Source organism: Saimiri boliviensis, chromosome 20 (genome assembly GCF_048565385.1).
Source record: "Saimiri boliviensis isolate mSaiBol1 chromosome 20, mSaiBol1.pri, whole genome shotgun sequence".
In the NCBI taxonomy this organism is placed as follows: Eukaryota; Metazoa; Chordata; class Mammalia; order Primates; family Cebidae; genus Saimiri; species Saimiri boliviensis.
The window spans coordinates 23,109,761-23,130,963 of NC_133468.1; the positions used below are offsets into that span (position 1 = coordinate 23,109,761).

Below are 21,203 nucleotides of genomic sequence, written 5' to 3' on the forward strand. Positions count from 1 at the left end.
CAAACTATTTTAAATTTGTCTTCTTCACTTGGTTACTCCCTCATGATAGAAATTAGCTATTTCTTGCTGGTCATAGTGAAATATGTTAATTTATTTTTGCTCCCAGGAAGGATATTTGAATTTTATCTGGGTCTATCACAGGCAAAGTCTTAACCCAAAGGAGTGACTGTGACACTGGGAATGTTAAACATCACAACAGAACATCTTTGGGATTCTACACTCAGGCCCAAATGCTGTGAGATCATTAATATAACCCCACTATATTAATATATTCATTGCCATAATCTATTTTGGGCTGCTGATAGACCTATGGCAATTATACATGCAGAATATATTATCTGGAATGGGGTAGGCAGCATTGTGTTGTGGTAAATAAAGACCACAAGCTCTAAAGCCAAACAGACCTAAATTTGTCCTGAGCTCTTCCACTTACTTGTTTGACTGCAGACAAACCACTCTACATCTCGGAACATCAGTTTCCTCACTCTAAGGTGAATATTGTAATAGTATCTCCCTCAGGGAGCTGTTTTGAACATCAAATGAGAGAAGTTATTCAAAGCTTTTACTGTGCTACTTGGTATACAATAATTGCTTAATAAATGGTAACATTCTTTTAAAGGTTCTAATTCAAATTGTAAGTCCCATTTCCCCCAAAATATACATATCCATCAAAACACACGATAGAACTTGGAGTTAGAAAATGTGATAATTATACCTAAACTCTATGGCAAAAGGGCTACAAAATAACAATACGATTTTCGAGCATATTCCTATCTAAACTGTAAAATCTTTTGCCAAGATAGATTTGGACTGTGACGGTCTTATAAAACTTTATTAAATTTATTAAAGTCATTTAACTAAGACTCCCTTTAAAAAGTCCCCACATAGGCATGTGGAATTACACAACTATCTCCTCCCAACCCCTGGAAAGTAGTATGGAACCACAGAAGATTGTTTGGATAAGAAATTAACCTTTCCTGATACGCTTCTAAGAATTTGAGGTTGTTTTGTGCTGCAGTATAACATAGCCTAATCTGACTAATAAAGAACTTTTTAATTTTTTCCCCAGGCACCCACTTAGAATGGCCTTTCCAGCACTCCCCTCCCTGCAATGCCCTAGACATTTACTTAGTGCTTTCTCCACCAAAACATACCTGCCTATATTCCACGTCATCAGTGACAATTAGTTCACATATTAATTCCTGCTCACATACTAATGGCAACAGAAGTATAAAACTGTTATCCTTTCTAGGAACAAATGTTCATGTTTTAACTAGAGCCAAACATAACAAAATGTCCAAAATGTTCACAACAAAAATTCTCCCACAGGAGAATTTTTATCACCAAGGAAGTCCAAATGGAAAGAAATTTGGGATAAGTAAGACATTTTCTGACTATAATCTCAAAAATGTCTGATGATGAATTCTTATACTTCATAAAGTACTTTTACATTTACTATCTCAGGGGCAATAAGCATTATCCACTCTACCATAAAAGGAATGGAGGCTTAGTAAGTTTCATTTGGTTGCTTAAGGTCACATGGCTAATAAGTGGCAGATTTAGAACTAGCTAATCCAGATCTTCTGATGCCAAGTACAGAATCCATCACTTAACATGTATTTATAAATCATCTACTATGTACCACACATTTTGTGGGCTTTGGAGATATAGAAGTAAATAAAACAGAAAAAAAAAAATCTTATCCTCATGAAGTTTATATTCTAGACAGAGAAGAAAAGGGTAGCCAAACGCTAAATAAACATGTGAATTTATTTTGTGTCTGTTGGGAAATACTATAATGAAGAAAAATAATATCAAGGTATGGGTGACAGTGGGTGCTATAGAACGCCATTTTATATAGCATAGTCACAGAAGGTCTTTCCAAAAAGGTGCATTCCAGCTGAAACCTGAATGAAGGAAGAGGAAAAGTCTTTTGGCTATTTAAAGTATAAACCTTCCAGATAGGAGTGGCAGCAAGGGCAAAGGCTCTGACACAGGAGTGTGTTTGATGTTATTGAGGAACAGTAGGGAGGCCAATGTAGTTGGAACAAGGTGGACAAGGGGGTGAATTGAGGGAGGTGACAGCAATGAGGGAGTAGAGGCATATCATGGAGAAATGAATGTGCCAAGGCAAAGATGTTGGGCATTATCTCGAATAGAATGAAAGCACTTTGGGCATGAGGGAGACTGAGCAGTCTGAGAGGAGCTAGGAATGTGAGGATTAATTAATTAATTAATTAATTGGGGGAATCCAACTAAGGTCCTGCTCAAAGGGCAACTTATAACCTTAATATGTTAAGAAAGAAGAAAGGCTGGGTAAAAAACAATGATCTATGCTTTCATCTCAAGAAGTCAGGAATTGACTAATAAATTAAACATGGTAGATTACAAGTATTGGTTTGTAAATACTCAAAATAATAAATGTATAATATTGGATATTCATATCCACATACTAATTCTGTCCAAACTGATCTATTGATACAATGTAATCCTAATAAAATTTCAATAGATTTTTATAAAAGTTGACAGGCTGACTCTAAAATTGATATGGAAATGTGAAGGACTAACAATAATCAAGACCTCCTGAAAGAGAAAGAATAAGATAGAATGACTAGTTCTACTCATTAAAATATTTATTTTAGGCCAGGCACAGTGGCTCAAGCCTGTAATCCCAGCACTTTCGGGGGCAGAGGTGGACGGATAACCTGAGGTCAGGAGTTCGAGACCAGCCTGGCCAACATAGTGAAACCCTGTCACTACTAAAAATACAAAAATTAGCCCAGTGTGGTGGCACATGCCTGTAATCTAAGCCATTGGTGAAGCTGAGGCAGGAGAATTGCTTGAACTCAGGAGGCGGAGGTTACAGTGAGCCGAGATCATGCCACTGCACTCCAGCCTGAGTGACAGAGTGAGACTCAATCTCAAAAAAAAAAAAAAAAAAAAAAAAAGATTTATTTTAAGATAACATAATAGGCCGGGCACGGTGGCTCAAGCCCGTAATCCCAGCACTTTGGGAGGCCAAGGCGGGTGGATCACAAGGTCAAGAGATCGAGACCACCCTGGTCAACATGGTGAAACCCTGTCTCTACTAAAAATACAAAAAATTAGCTGGGTATGGTGGCGCATGCCTGTAATCCCAGCTACTCAGGAGGCTGAGGCAGGAGAATTGCCTGAACCCAACAGGTGGAGGTTGCGGTAAGCCGAGATCGTGCCGTTGCACTCCAGCCTGGGTAACAAGAGCGAAACTCCATCTCAAAAAAAAAAAAAAAAGAAAAAAAAAAAAGATAACATAATATTGGCACAAAGGTAGACCAGTAGATCAATGGAGAAGAAGAGATAGCTCATGAATGTATAGATACTAGCCTAATGATGAGTCACTGAAAAGTACTGGAGAAAAAAGAATCTTTTCAATAAGTGGTACTAAGTTACTGCATATCCACATAAGAAAAATGAAACTTGATCTTTACTTCACATCATACATACAAATCAAGTCTCTGTGAATTATATATCTAAATGTGAAAGACAAACCAATAATGCTTTAGAAAGATACCATAGGAGAAAATCTTCACAATTTTGCAGTGTGAAAATAGTTTTATTATTATTATCATTTTGTATTTTTTGAAATAGGGTCTTGTTCTGTTGTCCATGCTGGAGTGCAGAAGTGCCATCATGGCTCACTGTAGCTTCAACCTCTTGGGCTCAAGCAGATCCTCTCACCTGAGCTTCCTGAGTAGTAGCACTACAGGCATGAGCCACTGTGCCTGGCTAATTTTTTAATTTTTTGTAGAGATAGGGTCTCCCTATGTTGTTCAGGCTGATCTTGAGCTCCTGGGCTCAAGCAATCCTCCTGCCTAAGCCTCCAAATGTGCTGGGATTACAGATGTGAGCCAGCCCAGGAAACAGCTTTTAAATTTAAAAAATTCCAACATGAAACAAAAGGATTAATAAATTAGCCTGAATTAAATTTAAGAACTTCTCGCCATCAAAACCTACCATGAAGAGAGTAAAACAGCAAGCCACTGAGTGGGAGAAAATATTTGCCGCACATGTAACTGATAAAGAGCTCATGCCAAAATTAAAGGCTTCTACAAATCAATAAGGTAAGACAGCCAATGGACAGACGGATTAAAAACTTAACAGATAACTGATAGACTGACAAGGTACCTGGCCTCAAAAATAATCACGAATATACAAATTTAAATGACAATAAAATAACTACAATCTCATCAGAATTGCTGAAATGTAAAAACTAGTCATTATTTTATTTTAATTTATTTTGGCAAAGGTTTTGCAAAGGAAACTCTCATGTGTGTACTTGTAGGAGCATATGTGTTTATACCCACTTTGGAAACTAGTTTGGTATGTCTACCAAAGTTGAATATGCAAATGACCCATGAGCTGGTTGTTTCATTCCTAAAGAGGTATATCAAAAAGAAATGCATAGCCTGTAATCCCAGCATTTGGGGAGGCCAAGGCAGGAGGATTATTTGAGCCCAGGAGTTCAAGACCAGCCTGGGCAATATAGTGATAACTCCATCTCTATAAAAAATTTAAAAATTAACCGAGTGTGGTTGCACATACCTGTAGTCCCAGCTACTCAGAAAGCTGAGGTGAGAGGATTACTTGAACCCAGGAGTTTGAAGCTGCAGTGAGTTATGATCACACCACTGAATTCTAGCCTGGACAACAGAGTGAGACCCCATCTCAAAAAAAAAAAAAAAAAAAAGAAAGAAAGAAAAGGAAAAAGAAATTCATATATATATTCACGAAAAGAAATGTACAAAATGATATGTCAGTATAATTTGTTACAACCAACAACTCAAGCCAAATGTTCATCAGCAGGAGAATATATAAATAAATTATGATATATAAACCTACACAAACTTAACAGTTTGAATATGGAAATGACTTAGAGCCACATAAATATATCTTGCTGATCTCAATAAAATGTATCCTCAACTCCCCTACCCTCTGAGTATAAGGCTTGGACAAATCCCAAAAACATCAATAGCTATTTCATCACCACTTAACAAAAGGCAAAATGTGAAGGTGGGAAAGTCAGAGCAGAAAGTACCACCACCTTAAGTGACTGTGGTTAAAATGTTCTCCTCATATAAAATTCACAAAAACACATAAAAATGATGACAAATGACCATATAAACACTATACTGAGCACTCCACCTCACCTTAGGGTTTTGGATACAGCCTAGACTGTAGGCTGTATTGTCTTAATGGTAAATCTAACTCTGGTTAGAAGTGAGATGATCACTTTTGGAAGGAAGGGAAGGATACAGATTGGGCCGTGGCACAAATAGGACATCTGAAGTGTTTGGCAATGTTCCACTTCTTGAACTGAGCAGTGAATGCATGTGTATTTGTTTAGGATAATTTATTGAGCTATACATTTATACCTTGTGCATTTTTCTACATGTGTGCTACGTTTAAAATTTTTTAAAGCTTAAAATTTACTTGACTAGTAATTGTTTCACTATGTATAAGGATATTAAAATATTATGTTGTAAGCCTAAATATATATACAAATAAAAATTGTTCAATGATTTGAAGAGCAAAATATTTAAAATTAATTTCACAAAATAATTAAACTTTCAAGAGTGGCTAAGTAGCAAGGCTTGGTGTTTTGTACATTTAACATATTGGAGAGACAGTTTGCGAAGATTACTTCTTTGGAATCAGATAAACCAGTTTCAACTCCCATCTTGCATCACTGAATAACTCTACAAAGTTGCACTGTTCAATATGGTAACCACCAACGGTAGTGGCTATGAAATGTAACTATTCCAAATTAAGATGTGCTAAACACCATGCTCCTAAATAACCAATGGGTCAAATAAATAACCAAAAGAAAAATTAGAAGTACTTTGAGATGGATGAGAACAAAGATATGGCATACCAAAACCTAAGAAATGTAGCTGGATCACTGCTCAGAGGACAAGTTAGAGCTGTAAATGCATATTTTAAAAAAGAAGAAAGACCTCTAAGCAATAACCTAACCTTAAAACATTGGAAGAAGAAAAGCAAATGAAACTTAAAGCGAGCATAAGGATGGACGTTATAAAGATTAGAGTGGAAAATGATAAAATAGAAGATAAAGAAACAATTACAAAAATTGATGAAATCAAAAACTGGTTCTTTGTAATGATCAACAAAATTGGCAAACCTTTAATTAGACTACTGAGAAAAAAAGAGAGAAAACTCAAATTGCTAGAACCCAAAGCAAAAGATGGAATATTACTACCAACCTTATAGAAATAAAAAGGATTATAAAGGATTCAAAATAGTTATAACATTCTTATAAATAATTATATGTCAATAAATTAAATCACTTAGAACATCTTAGACCAACAATATCAGTAGACCTTTAACAAGTAAAAAAATTGAATTTGTGATATAAAAAAAATCTATCCACAAAGAAAAGCCAAGACCAAATGGCTTCACTGGTGAATTGTACCAAACATTTAAAGAAGAACTAATGTCAATTTTTCACAAGCTCCTCCAAGAAAATAAAACAGAAGGAAACACTTCTTAACTTATTCTATGAGATTAGCATTACCCTGATACCAAAACCAAACAAATACATCTCTACATCTCAAAAAAACACTACAGACCAAAATCTCTTAAGAATATGTAGGCACAAATTCTCAACAAGATACTAGCAAACTAAATCCAGCAACATACAAAAAGACTGCATTTCATGACCAAGTGAGATTCATCCTGGAATGAAAGATTGGTTGGTTTAACATCCAAAATTCAATCAATGTAATATACCATATCAACAGAATAAAAAGCAAAAGCCACATGATCTCCTCAATAGATGTTTTAAAAAGATTTTACAAAACCCAAAACTCTTATATAATATTAAAAATAAAAACTCAAAAAACCTAGGAATAGAAGGGAATTTCCTCAACCTAATTCAGAGAATTTGTGAAAAAAAAACCTCACAGCTAACATCATACTTAATGATGAAAAACTGGATGTTTTCCCCTAAGATCAGAAACAAGACAAGAATATCTATTCTCACCACTTCTATTTAACATTATACCGAAAGTATTACCCAATGCAATTAGGAAACAAAAACAGGAATTTAAAGGTACTCATACTGTGGAAAAGAGAAGTAAAATAATCTCTATTTAAAGATGACATAATCTGGAATATAAAAAATTCTAAGACTAGCAAGAAATTATTCAAGTCAATAAATGAGTTTAACAAGTGCAATTTATCAGGGTTTCCAGAGAAACAGAACCAAGAGAAGAGAATAGATAGATAGATAGATAGATAGATAGATAGATAGATAGATATTTACATATATATGTGATATATATATGTATATATATATATATGTCTATGTATATATATATTACACACACATACACACACAGAGAAAGCTATTTATTTGGCTCATGTGATTATGGAAGCTGACTAGTCCTAAAATCTGAAGCCTACAAGCTGGGGACCCAGGGGAGCTAATGGCTTAGTTCTAGTTCTAGTCCAAATATCTGAGAACCAGGAAAGCTAATGTTGTAGATCTAGCTTGAAAATCAGCAGACTCAAGATCCAGAAAGAACTGATGTTCCAATTCGAGTCTAAAGGCAAGAAAAAACAGATATTATAGCTCAAAGGTAGTCAGGCAGGAGAAATTCCATTTCATTCGTGGGGAGGGTCAGCCTTTTTTTCTATTCAGACTTTTAACTGATTAAGGTCCAGCTACATTACAAAGTATCTACTTTACTCAATCTATCAATTTAAATGTCAAACTAATCCAAAACATCCTCCCAGAAGCACCCAGAATAATGTTTGACCAAATATGTGGCCACCTCATATCCCAGTCAAGTTGACACAAAAAATTAACCATCACGGCAAGGTTACATGAAACAAGATCAATAAACAAAAATTAATTGTATTTTTATATAATTGCAATGAACAATATGAAAGTTAATAGGAAAAAATCATTTATAATAGCATCAAAAAGTATTAAATACTTACGAATAAACTGAACAAAAGAAATGCAAGAGTTATATGCTGAGAACTGTAAAACACTGTTGAGAAAATAAAGATCTACATAAATGGAGAAAATCCTATATTTACGAACTGGAAGACTTAACATTGTTAAGATGGTAATATTGACCAAACCGATGTGTAAATTCAACACATTCCCTATCAGAATCCCAACTGACTTCTTTGTACAAATTAACAAGTTGATTTAGAAACTTATATGAACTTGAAAGAGATCTGGAATAGCCACAATAATCCTAAAAAAGAGAAGAATAAAGCATGAGGACTCAAATTTCTCTATTTCAAAACTTAGTACAAAACAACAATAATCAAGACAGTGAGGTACTGGTATAAGGATGGCATACAGATCAATGGAACAGAACATTGAGAGCACAGAAATAAACTCATATGTCTATGGTCAACTGATTTTGACAAGGGTGCCAAGACCCTTCAGTGGGGGAAAAATGGACTTTTCAAAAAATGGTGCTGGGATAATTGAATAGCCACATAAAAAAGAATAAATTTGAACTCTTACCTTGAAACATGCACAAAAATTTATTCAAAATAGGTCAAGGACCTAAATGTAACAAGAAAAACTATAAATCTCTTAGAAGAAAACATGGAGTAAATCTCCATGACCTAAAACTTGCAAAGAACTCTTACACATGAAATAGAAAGCATGAGCAGCAAAAGAGTAAATTAGATAAATTGGACTTCATCAAAATGTAAAACGTCTTTTGTGTTTCAAGAGACATCATCAAGGAAATAAAGAAAACCAACAGAATGAGAGAAAATGTTGGTAAATCATATATATAATAAAGGACTGTTTTAGTCCATTTTGTGTTGCTATCAAGGAATACCTGAGGCTGAGTCACTTACATAGAAAAGAGGTTTATTTTGTTCATGGTTCTGCAGGCTGTATAAGAAGCATGGCACCAGCATCTGCTTCTTGTGAGGGCCTCAAGAAGCTTACACTCATAGCAGAAGGTGAAGGGGAGCCTATGTGTGCAGAGATCACACGGTGACAGAGGAAGCAAGAGAGGTCGGGGAGGTGCCAGGCTTTTCTGAACAACCAGCTCTCATAGGAGCTAACAAAGTGAGCAAACTCACTTATTACATGAGGATGGCACTAAGACATGCATAAGGGTTCCACCTCCATGACTAAACACCTCACATTAGGCCTTACCTCCAAATTTCAACATGAGGTTTGTGGGGAAAAACATCTGAACTACAGCAGGAACTTATATCTAGAACATATAAAGGACTCTTACAGTTCACTAAAAGGAAGACAAATGACCCAATTTTTAAGATGGCCAAAGAATCTGAATAGACATTTCTCCAAGAAAAATATTAAATGGCCAAAAAACACCTTAAAAAGTGCTGAAATCATTGTCATTAGAGAAATGCAAATCAAAACCTCAATGAGATACCACTTCACACCCACAGGTACGGCTAGAATCAAAAACCAGATGCTGGTGTGATGCTTCTTGTGCAGCCTGCAGAACCATGAGGCAAATTAATTCCTCTTCTTTATAAATTACCCAGCCTTGGTTAACAAATATTGGTAAGGATGTGGAGAAATTAGAACCCCACACACTACTGATGGGAATGTAAAATGGTGCAGCCACTTTAAAAAACAATCTGACCATTCCTCAAATAATTAAACATATAGAGTTTTCACATGACTCAGCAATTCCAACTCTAGGTAAATACCCCTAAAAATAAAAACTTATGTCCACACAGAAGCTTGTATACAAATGCCATACTAGCACTAGTCTGAACAGTTGAAAGGTGAAAACAATCCAAATGTCCATCAATGGACAAATGAATTAACAAGATGTGACATATCCATGTAATGGAATATGATTTGGCTATAGAAAGGAAAGGAGTACTGATACATGAATGTACCTTGAAAACATTATACTACGTGAAAGAAGCCAGACAGGAAAGAACACATATCATATGATTCTACTCATATGACAGCCCAGAATAGGAAAATCTGTAGATATTTAAATTAGATTAGGGGTTGTTTATGGGGGCCAGGGTGGTAGGTGAGTGCTAGCCAAAAGATATGGGATTTCATCTCAAGGGGATAAAAAGTTTCTAAAATTGAGGTGGCTCATACCTATAAACCCAGCATTTTGGGAGGCTGAGCTGGGACGATCACTTGAGCCTAGGAGTTTAAGACCAGCCCAGGCAACCGAGTGAGACCTGTACAAAAAATTTAAAAATTGGCCAAGTGCCATGGTAGATGCCTGTAGTCCCACCCACTCAGGAGGCTGAGGCAGGAGGATTGCTTGAGCCCAGCAGGTCTAGGCTGCAGTGAGTTATGATTTCAATGCTGTACTCCAGCCTGAGTAACAGAGCAAGACGCTGTCTCAAATCAAAAATAATAAAAATTGTGTAAAATTTAGTATATTCACGTGTGTAAACATATGTGTGTAACCATATGTGAATATACTAAATTTTACACAATTTTATATTTACAATTGTTACACGTATGTGAATATATTAAAAGCCATTGAATTGTATACTTTAAATGGGCAAACTTTATAGTATATGAATTATATCTCAATAAGGCTATTTGTTTTTTAAAAAAAGAAGAAATACTAAATTTTAAAGACAGTACAAAAAATATACAAGGCAATTCATTAGTTAATTTTTACATTGATTACATTTTCAGATGATAATAGTTTGTATATATTGGGTTACATAAAATACACTGTTAAAATTAATTTCATCTGTTTATTTTTAAATATGGCTACTAAAAAAAATTCAAAATTACATACATGGCTCACTTTATATTTTCTGTTAGACAGTGCTGCTCTAGAGATTTTACACAAACGACTTAAACATTCTGAACCCCAACTTCCTTGTATGTTATGAGGCTGTAATAATAGTACAGGCTTCACACCGTTATGACGAGGATTAAACGGTTTTAAACTTAGCATTTGGATGTTAGCTTTTATTCTAAGTACTAGTTCTTATTATCAGGGAAGCCCCTGAGTACCACTGAATACAGTGGTCATGTCAAAAACCCCCAGTAGACTCCTTGGATTTATTTTACTATTATAAAATCATTTTTAGAAATGAATTTTAGAAACCATCACACCCAGGAATCACCAACTGTCATCTTGCCAAACTGTTGTTTAACAACCCCATGGTTTTCAAAACTTGAATTTTACTGTGGGACTGTAGTCTCTACTCTGCTGTAGGCCTGACCACCCCATTCCCTTAGCAGAGCCTCACACTTGAGTTACCTCCTTGGTATTGGAGGTATTTGCATTTATACCTGATTCTTCACTAGTCCAAGCCCCTCACCTTCCTGATGAAGAAACTGGCGCCCGTGGAAAGGACACTGAGCTGCTAAGTGCAGAATTCAGCCTGGAAAGGACCAGGCCAGTCTTCACATATGCAATGCAATGTCCAGAAGACCCTGACTAGCAGGGTCTGCAATACAGGCTGTTTAGCTTGTATGCTAACACGCTATCCTTGGAAGTCTTGGTGGGACTTTCAATCTTCTTTAGTTTATTGCCACTGGAGAAATAAATCATTACTGGCACTCATGATATCTTTAATGCAGACCAGTGGATCATTCTGATGGGAAGGGAGAGAAGATGGTACTTGGAACTCAGAAGTTCCAAATGGCCTGGTTTAACATACCCAAAAAATCCAATTCTGTGTAAATCTGTCAATTAGCCATCTCGGCAGCACTGATCTTCTCCCTTTTATTTCCTTCCTCATATTTGTTTATCAAATAATACTTAACAAAGCTCAATAATTTGATTCCCAGGGTAACCCCATGAAGAAATGCAACCTGGGATAATTACTCCCATGTCATTCTTGAGGCCCAAACTGGGTCTACCAGAAGACAGGAATGGTAGCGCTAAGCAAGGACCAGAAGAGAGTTTGGCAAAGTTCACTGAATGGCATATTTTGGTTTTGTCATATCCAAATATCACCTGCATTATATAGTTATTACCTTTCTTTTTCTTTTTTCTTTTTGCTCTGTCACACCAGTGCAGTAGTATGATCATAGCTCCTCACTGCAGCCTTGAACACCCTGTCTCAGGTGATCTTCCCACTCCTCCCACCTCAGCCTCCTCAGCAGCTGAGACTACAGGTACATACCACCATGCCTGGCTTTTTTTTTTTTTTTTTTTTTTAGGAGATAGGGTCTCGCTACATACCCAGACTGATCTCAAACTCCCGGCTTCAAGTGATCTTCCCGCCTTTTGTTTCTATTTTTCTTTAACAGGCACTTACTGTTTTTATGAAAGTCATCTGATGTTGAAAGGAAATTTTACTTCAATGTGGTCAGTAGAAAACCAGTATCACGTGCCATTAATAGAAGGTTAATATTTATAATACAAAACAATTCTAATTAGAAACTGTTGTCTGGAGAGCTTCTAAAAATCCTAATGCCCAAGCCAGAACTTAGAGCTATTAAAATGGAATTCCTCTGGGGAGGAAGCAATCAGGCATAAGTAATTTTTAAAAGCTATCCCCAGGAAATAGCATCATGCAGCCAAGGATGAGACCCTCTAGAATAGATGCTATTGCCCACTAATGCCTATAAGGCTGAAGAGTGCTTGCCCTCTCTTCAGAAGAGAGACCAACAAGTGATAGGAAGGTATTAAAGAGACACTAGCCTAAAACCAAGACTTTCTCCTTAGCATCAAAAGAACTGAAAAGCAACTTTGAAATGGGGAAAGTTCTCACTGGTGATTTGTTACTGTTAATGTGTCGTTCCTTTGCAGTCTAAAACTGCCTCACAGGGCACTTGCCCTTTGGAAAACACTGGATCAGAACACCCCAGGTGGTGTGCTTTCTATTCCTGTGCCCTTTCAGCTCCAGAAGCTAGCTTCCCAGCCAAAGACTCCCACAAGGTCTCTGGAGAACCCCTACTCAGCTCTGAGTGTTATCCAGCAGGGACTCCAAATGCCTGCATTTACATCACACTGTCAGACCCATCTTTCTATTTCAAAATGACTCTTCTCAGTGGTTCACATTAGAAAACCTTAAGGCAAAATCGGATCTCTGTCTCCTTTCATTTCCTCTCAAGAAGCCCCTCGTTTTTTCCCAGGAATGTCTGCCCTGGAGAAAACTTAAGTCAGCCCTGCCCTTTTGGATCTTAAAAGTAAGTATCTCTAGGGAAGAGGGAGAAAGAGGATACTGACTCGGTGCAGATCCCCGCATGACTCTGAGAGCGTCTTCTGCTGTGAAGTTTCTCTTTCATCCCTCATCTCTGAACACACACAAGATGGTTCTAATGGAGGGTTGCATTAGAATGAAAGCTGGACTTTTGGGTGGAGATTCCAAATCTCCATGACATCACTTTCTCATCTGGTTTGGAGCATCACTGCAAGAACTGAGTACTGGCCTGTGTGGACTCCGGTTTGAAGAGCTTCCCCAGAAGGACTATGTGGCCTCAAGAGCAAGCAGTTTGTCTCACCAGGCAGGTTGCTGAGCAAACCTCTGATCTGCTCACTTCCCACATTTGCAACCTTGAATGCTGACACAGTGTCTACCACCAGACAGGCAGGTTGCTTTACTGTCTTGTCAGCAGAATCCATCTCTTGTTTCCCTTAGAGCCTAAGGTCCTGCTTTGAGGTCTCCTCCCTATTCTCCATCTCAAAGTTACACTGTCCCTCCTCCTAGCCTTAGCTCTTGTTGTGCCCATAGTCCGGAATGTTCTTTTGCTCCATTCCTGCCTGTCCAAAGCCTACCCACCCTCAAAGCTGACTGTAAATGTCACATCCTCCATGAAGCCTAAGATGATTCTTCCAGTCAAATAATAACAGTAATGGAATTAACAAAAAATAACAGTATAATAATATCCTACATTTATTGAGTGCTGCAGTGGTCAGGCAATGGGCTAAGATCTCACATGCATAATCTCAACCAAATCATATACTAGATGTATCTCATTATCCCTGCCCTTTTGATAACAACTTACTTGTTCTCTCTGTGCCTCATTTTTCTCAGAAATCAATGGGATTATAATATGTCTTCCTTGTAAGATTGTTTTAAGTATAAAATAAGCTGGTGTATATAAAGCATGCAGCATAGTATCTGATATCATGATTTTGGCTTAGTGAATATCATTAGTTTTTGTAACAACTTTAAGGTCTGTGTTTGTACTGATAAGGACAGGAGGTAGGGAAATACTGGGTAGAAGAGGGTGGGGTCCCTGGTGAGGAGTCCACCCTCAAGCCTGGACCCACAGCCCTAGATAAGAACTTCACATCCTTGTTTTCCCACCCAAATGTTGCCTTTTCCAAAATCACCCTGGCCTGCCATGCCCCACTTCCACCCTATACCCATAAAAACTCCAAGCTCCACTGGCAGAAGAGCAGAGCAGTACAGCAGAGAAGGAGGGAAGAGAAGTGCCTGAACATCAAGAGAATAAGAGGCAGCTAGACAACAGACTATAGTCGGAGAGGAGTTTGGCCAGAAGTGGCCAAACTCCAGAGGAAGAGTATCTTCCTACTCTATCCCCTTTCTGGTGCCCTATCCCACTGAGAGCCACTTCCACCACTTAATAGTCTCTGCATTCACCATCCTTCACCCGTGTGACCTGATGCTTCCTGGACTCCAGACAAGAAGCCAGGTACCAAGAGAGCAGGGTGTAAAAGGCTGTCATTCTGACCCTCCACTGAGTTGGTAAACACTTAGTCATCTGTGGAAAGCAAATGCTAAAAGAGCATTGTTTATAACACATGCCATCTTGGGCTCCAGAGGTCACAGATAACCCCTAGAAGCTGCCATGGCTGGCACAGGGTTTGTTCCTGATGGCAGCCAAAGGCACTCGCCCCAGCTCCAGTTCCTGCTCTCCTGTGTGCTCCCCCTCCTGCAAGGGGTTTGAGTGCAGTGGCCAAGTAAACAAGTCACCCCTGTCGCAAGTCTCATGAGGGGGTCAAGGGAACTCTCCCATCTCAGTATTATTCTCATCTTACAGATGAGGAAACCAAGCAATAGAGAGGGTGAGTAAACAGTCCAAGTTCAGTGAGAAACAAGAAACAAGAAACCACTTCCTTGTGGTCTTCACTGAACTTTGCTCATCACAAAGATGATGTAAGGATAATCTTCCAGTTGCCATGGGAACTCATTTCATCAGCATCTCAGCCATCCTGGAAGATTTGCATACATGACATTATGCAAAAAGAGAAAGTTAAATTGACTTGAAGTCAACTGGCTCTTCTAGCTACTGTCCTCTGAGACATTGTGATATATACATTGCATCATGGTTCAGGGTATTCCAAAGACAGGTGTGCTCATTAATCCTCATACTTTCTCTCACTCACCAGGAATGTGATCCAGCTAAGGAAGCAGATGACAGAGACCAAGAAACATGCTGTTGGAGCAGATGTTGAGTTCCTCCTCTGCATTTCTGTTCTTCCGCTCTTTAATGGGCTTCTGGCCGGATGTTCCTGATTGGAGAGGCAACACCTAATGCTTAGCCAGCTTAACTGCAGGTCTGCACAATAACAAACGCTTCAGAATTTCAGCACTCATTTCTTCATCAAGGGCCCCAGAAGTATGGTTGCATATCACCTACTCATTTCCTCTTGGTTCTCCCTCACATGCTTTCATACTATTGCTGACCATCTGTACATGTTACTCACCCCTTTCCTCCTTCCCTCTATTCAAATAAGCCAGGCTGGGTTAGCACTCCGGTTGCATCCCTATTGATGGTTGGACAAATAGTATACAGTTTCCAGAAAGGGTAACAACTTTCCTTCCTGGAATCCCTGCACAAAATGCAGGGTCACATATGGCCCTGAGGAAGGATTTGGTGGCAAAGAGATATCTGAGTTTCATAGTTTGAAAGTACTAGGCTAGCTGTGGTTCCAAGCTGTCTACCAGGTCACCCTGTGGTGGCATAGTAAATTCACTGTGTTTTAAATTTTCCAAGGGAAAGAAGGGATCTCCCAGATCTGGTGAATACTGCACAAACTCAGGGTTGTTCATGGTTTCAACATTAGATCAACATCATACTCCTTTCAGTGATGGCATTATTTGGGGGAAGTCATGCTTTTGGCAGTTACTGTGACAAAAGGCAAGTGACACAAGGAAATCAGTGTGGAACAGGAAATGAAAGTGGCAGTGCGCACTCTGATTCTGAAGTTTAAGGAGTTGTACACTGCCCAAAGCCACACATCCCATTAGTAAGTAATTGCGCTGATTTGAGAATACAATAAAAATATTAGTTTTTTGTTTCAATGTATCATTTTTTTCAAATGGCCATTAAAAAGTTGTTAGCACATAAAGACTTTTAAGTGATTTGACCCTAACTACTTAATCAATGGATCTGTTTGGTATTTCTTTTGGCCTACAGATGCCATAAAAAAATTACTGAGGCCTAAGGGTTCTGCGACCAAGGAAGATTTGGATACTTCTGGTCTGGTTGAGTCAGCCATGTTTCACAGCTCCCAAGAACTTCATTGGTACCTGATCCTACGACAAAGCATCCTTGGGCCTTGGTTTTGGTTGTCATGGCTGTTTCAGCTCAGAGACTTTTCCATATTTTTGGTGCTAAAGGTGCCTACAACATGGGGCCTATGCAGCCACGTGCCTCGGCCAGCACCAGCCTCAGGCTCCCTGGGCATCTCTCCCTTTCTTTTGTGCTTAAGTCACACCAACCTTTTTTCTGTTCCTCCAATCTGCCAAGTCCTGTCCCATCATTGGGGCTTCTTGCTGATTCTCATCCCACCTGTAGGTCCCATCTTAAATGTGACACCATCAGAGATCCCTCCTCTGTGATTCTTTGTCTCACCCACCACCCATTCATCTCCTTCAAGTATTTTATCCTCTGCACATATGGCTCCATGAGGACAGAGTCCAGGTCTGTTCTGCTTACAACTACATTCGCAGAATTTAGCTGGGTGCCTGATATGTAATTGTCACGCAATAAATAACTGCAAGGTTAACAAGTGTCCATTTAAATCTTGCATAGGTTTTTTAACTGGGGCCCTGTGCAGCCCAAAGCATTTCAGAAGGCTTTTCTGGCAAACAGCCCATCAGATAGACATGTGAGACAGTTGCACCACTAGCCCCAGGCAGAGGCTGTCAAGGGCAGTGTTTGCGATCAAGAATCCCAGCTCTGCCACCTCCTTGCTGGCAGACATTGGGCAAGTTACCCATTCTGCCTCTACCAGCCATGTCTTTGCCTAGAAAAGTCCTGTTAAAAGGACTAACTATAAAGCTCCTAAGTAAAATCTGGCAAGAAACAAGCATCATAAATAAAAGTTAGCTGCCATAATTAGGACCATGCTAGTGGACTGTCCCATGAATGCACACATGCCATTCTGAGGGGAAAGTTCTGCCTCAGAAACTGACAGGTCCAATGCCTCTTGCTTGTTTTAGAATAGAAGACTCAATTCAAAAATGATACATGGACAATTCATTCTCAGTCCCATTGGTGTCCTCCTCACAACTCATGATTAAAACCAAAAAGAATCTATTAGGGAACTTTGATTATCCAGGCGGACAACAGAAATGGAGGATGTTAGGCAGTGACTGCCAATTTATCTAGACTCGAACTGCTGCAAGCACAAGACGGAGTGTGTGTGCCTAATCCCTCCAGTCCTTGGCTTGTTCCCTTCTAACCAGCTCTCTTCAGGTTCTAGGCTTAAAAGTAAGACCAGCGCACTCTTGTGTTGCTCTGGTTGTACCTAGGGAGCTCCAGGGGCCTGGGGCTGCTCACAGTCATGGAGGGGAAATGCTACCTAGCTCCTCTCCTTGCAGTGGGAAAAAGCATGAGTACCAGCCTTCATCTGTCCATACCTGAGTTACCGTTGCTCTCTTTCCTGGGCTCCTTCCCCCAGCCTCTCCCCTACCTGATCCTCAAGTCTGGATGCCTCATTTTCACAACCCCCTGGAATCACATCACTCTCCTCCCCAAGAGCTACCTATACTTCCTATTTCATACATACCTACATCTTAGAAAACCATTTCTCCCATTGGCTTCCTATAGATGGCCCAGCTAAGGGTAATGTCTTTTCTGCTAACCTGAATTGCTGTCACTTTATAAACATTAAATAGGATGGTCTTACAAGACAGATGGTATTGATGGACTCAAACACATGATGTGTTTCCATCTTAGATTCTCCATCTACTAGCTACATTTTTTATGGCAAGTTAACTTTACGTCTCTGAGCCTTAGTCTCCTCACCTGTAAAGTGAGCAGAATAGTTTCCACTTCACAGCTTTGTCGTGAGTACAGGACGAGAAAACTTACATGAAACACACAGCACAGTACCAGGTCAATAGGAAGCACATCCAAAAAAGTCTATTACTGTGGTTTCTCAGGTCAACCTCTCAATTTGGCAGGTCTCAGCTTAGACATCATCTCTTCTGGAAAGCTTTCCCTCACTGCCACCCCAAAGATGTGTGTGCATCTAAAGCACCCTTGCTGTGATTGTCATTGCAAGGTGTGTCACACTGCTGTGTCATTGCCTCTTGGCCTTTTTTGACCCCTAGAATACTGTGAGCATATTATTGGTGGAGGCAGTGTTCCTTCTACGGTGGCAGAGCACCTGGCACAAAGCAAGTGCTCAGGACATTTTTTGTCCTATTAAAAATAGTTATTTAAACAAGGAATCAAATAAAGAGGAAACTTTGCTGTGTTATACACTTACTACTGCTACATTGTAAGACTAGAGACTCCCTTGGCAGCCAAACACATTCCTTTTTTATATTATTTAATTTTAGTAAGAGTTATCATGTAATGATTCACCTTCTATGCCAATGTAACTTCATCTTATCAATTCTCTGAGGTAGATATTATCAGTAGTCCCATCTTACAGATAAGGAATATGAGGCTCAGAGAATTGAAGTAATTTGCCCAAGATCATCCAGCTTGCAGAACAGAGCTGGGACCCAAACCCATGACTGTGCATCTCCAGTGTCTGTTTGCTTTGCTGCCCTTGATAAGACTGAGGATGCCACTTCCCTTTTTGTTAAATTTTCTGGCCTCCCAAATACTACAGAGTGGAATTTCATTATTATTGGCACCTACATAACAAACATGGTAATGCCTTATATGTAAATTCCTTTGGTGACTAATTAACCCCACCTTTTCATATTTTTGTCTTTGGCATTATTTAACCTTCATGCCTCGTCAAGTCTCCCTAACTGGAGTGTAACCGGTTGGTGACAGGGCCCAAGTCTTAAGATTCTTTCTGTCTTCCCAGGTCTAAAAGGAACACCTCTTACCTGTTAAAAAAAAAAAAAAAAATGAAATTGAGTTTCTGTCTATTTGGCTGTTCTATGTTCAAGTAAAACAACTGGAAGATCATTGCCAAGTCTGAAGGGTATTTGGGACAGCTTGATTTGAATCTGTGGTATACACAACTTTCACACTGGGGGACCAGGGAGGCACCTCAAGAAGACAGACACACTTAGTAACCTTTGTACTATTTGACCTTTTTTTTTTTTTTGACACAGGGTCTCTCTCTGTCACCCAGGCTGGAGTACAGTGGTGCAATCACAGCCCACAGTAACCTCAGCCATCTGGGTTCAAGTGATCCTCCTGCCTCAGCCTCCTGAGTAGCTGGGACCACAGGCCTGTGCCACCACACCCAGCTAATTTTTTAAAATGTTTTGTAGAGATGGAGTTTTGCCATGTTGCCCAGGCTGATCTCAAACTTCTGGCCTCAAATTATCCTCCCTCCTCAGCCTCCCAAAGTACAGGGATTACAGGTGTGAGCCACCATGCCCAGCATGATTTATTTTAAACTAGGGACATGAGTTACTTTTTAAAGGACCATCAAGAATATAGACAGATAGACAGACAGACAGACAGACAGATAGATAGATAGATAGATAGATAGATAGATAGATGACAGATAGATATTTTCAAAGCCAAAAATTAGAGAGAAAATGACAGTGCAGAAAACCAGGGGTCATAGTTATTTTCAGGGCAGATTTCCAGAACAAGATACAATAAAAGCCTGATGAATATTCATATAAATTTTTGGTGAATGAAGAAACAAATGCAGCCTTAAATGTGAGCCCCAAATCAACAGTCACAATGGAAGATGCTCCAAATTGCAGACCCCGATTTTTGGTCAATTTATTTCTCTCCAGGAGAATTCTATGTGCTCTAGAGTGAGTAGCAGCAGGAATGTGCTTTATTGGATGGTGCTTTAACAATTCATCCTATAAATGCAGGGGGTGCTGGTTAATATTCAATAATTGTTGGTTAGAGTTGATGTTGATAGGGGACCCTCAGACAATAGATGACAGTACCTCACCTCAAACATCTGCCCACTCCATGTTGTTTCCACCTTGCCTTGTTCTACCTGTTTCTACTAACAGCAAGACCAGACCAACTGTTCTCATACCTTTCCAGCATACCCATTTCTACATCTCAGCAATCTTACAACCTAGGACACACCCACTTCCTTCCGGTTGCCCATAAACCCATTTCTTTCACTGGGATTACCAAAGAGTTGCATTTAGAGAGGAAAACAAAAAAGGTTTTCACACACAAATGGCAAAATCAAGGTCAAAGTGGAACACTTAGTCTGCAGTCAGTCCAGTTGAGCAGGCCAAAAATGCCCAGATAATGAAATTCAGTAGTGACTGCATCTACCACCCTCTGCCCTTATCATGGGCTAAGGGTGGAGGACGATATTATAAACATGTGATAAGAGTCATCTTTGAAGGAGAGGAAATTAATGAGGACATTGTAGACCCTTTGAAAGTGAAGCTGATTCTAACGAACCAGTGGGTTCTCCTTGAATCACTGCTCAGATAGAGCTGATTTATCCATATAGGGGAGCTGCAATGGAGAAAAAGTTTAATTCATGCAGAGCTGGCTGTACAGGAGACTAGAGTTTTATTATTACTCAAATCAGTCTCCCTGAAGGCTCAGAGGTTAGTGGTTTTTCAAAGATAATTTGGTGGGTAAGGAGGCAGGGAGGCAGCAAGTAGGGAATGCTGACTGGTTGGGTTGGAGACGAAATCACAGGGAATGGAAATTGTCTTCTTGTGTTGAGTTAGTTTCTGGGTGGGGCCCATATGGTTGTCAGAAACGCAAAAACCTGAAAAGACCTCTCCAAGGCCAGTCTCAGACTCTAAAATTGTGATGTTATCTGATGGAGTAAGCGGGGAGGTTGCAAATCTTTACACCTCCTAAATAATGGCTACCCAGGCATATTTCCTAATAGAATTCAGGCCCCTCT

At 39.1% G+C, this 21,203-nt stretch overlaps 1 protein-coding gene across 7 annotated transcripts in view; it reads right to left on the reverse strand.

The window, feature by feature from the left end:
- The window catches only part of UBLCP1 (ubiquitin like domain containing CTD phosphatase 1), a 261,529-nt gene that overhangs the window by 163,146 nt on the left and 77,180 nt on the right, over positions 1–21,203 (reverse strand). For 6 of the 7 annotated variants that reach the window (XM_074390300.1, XM_074390299.1, XM_074390298.1 and 3 more), the window contains one exon: positions 15,318–15,443. The gene's annotated coding sequence lies outside the window, so the exon portion shown is untranslated. Of the gene's footprint in view, positions 1–15,317; positions 15,444–19,090; positions 19,231–21,203 lie in introns of all 7 variants that reach the window. The other variant, XM_074390297.1, reaches the window with a different exon arrangement.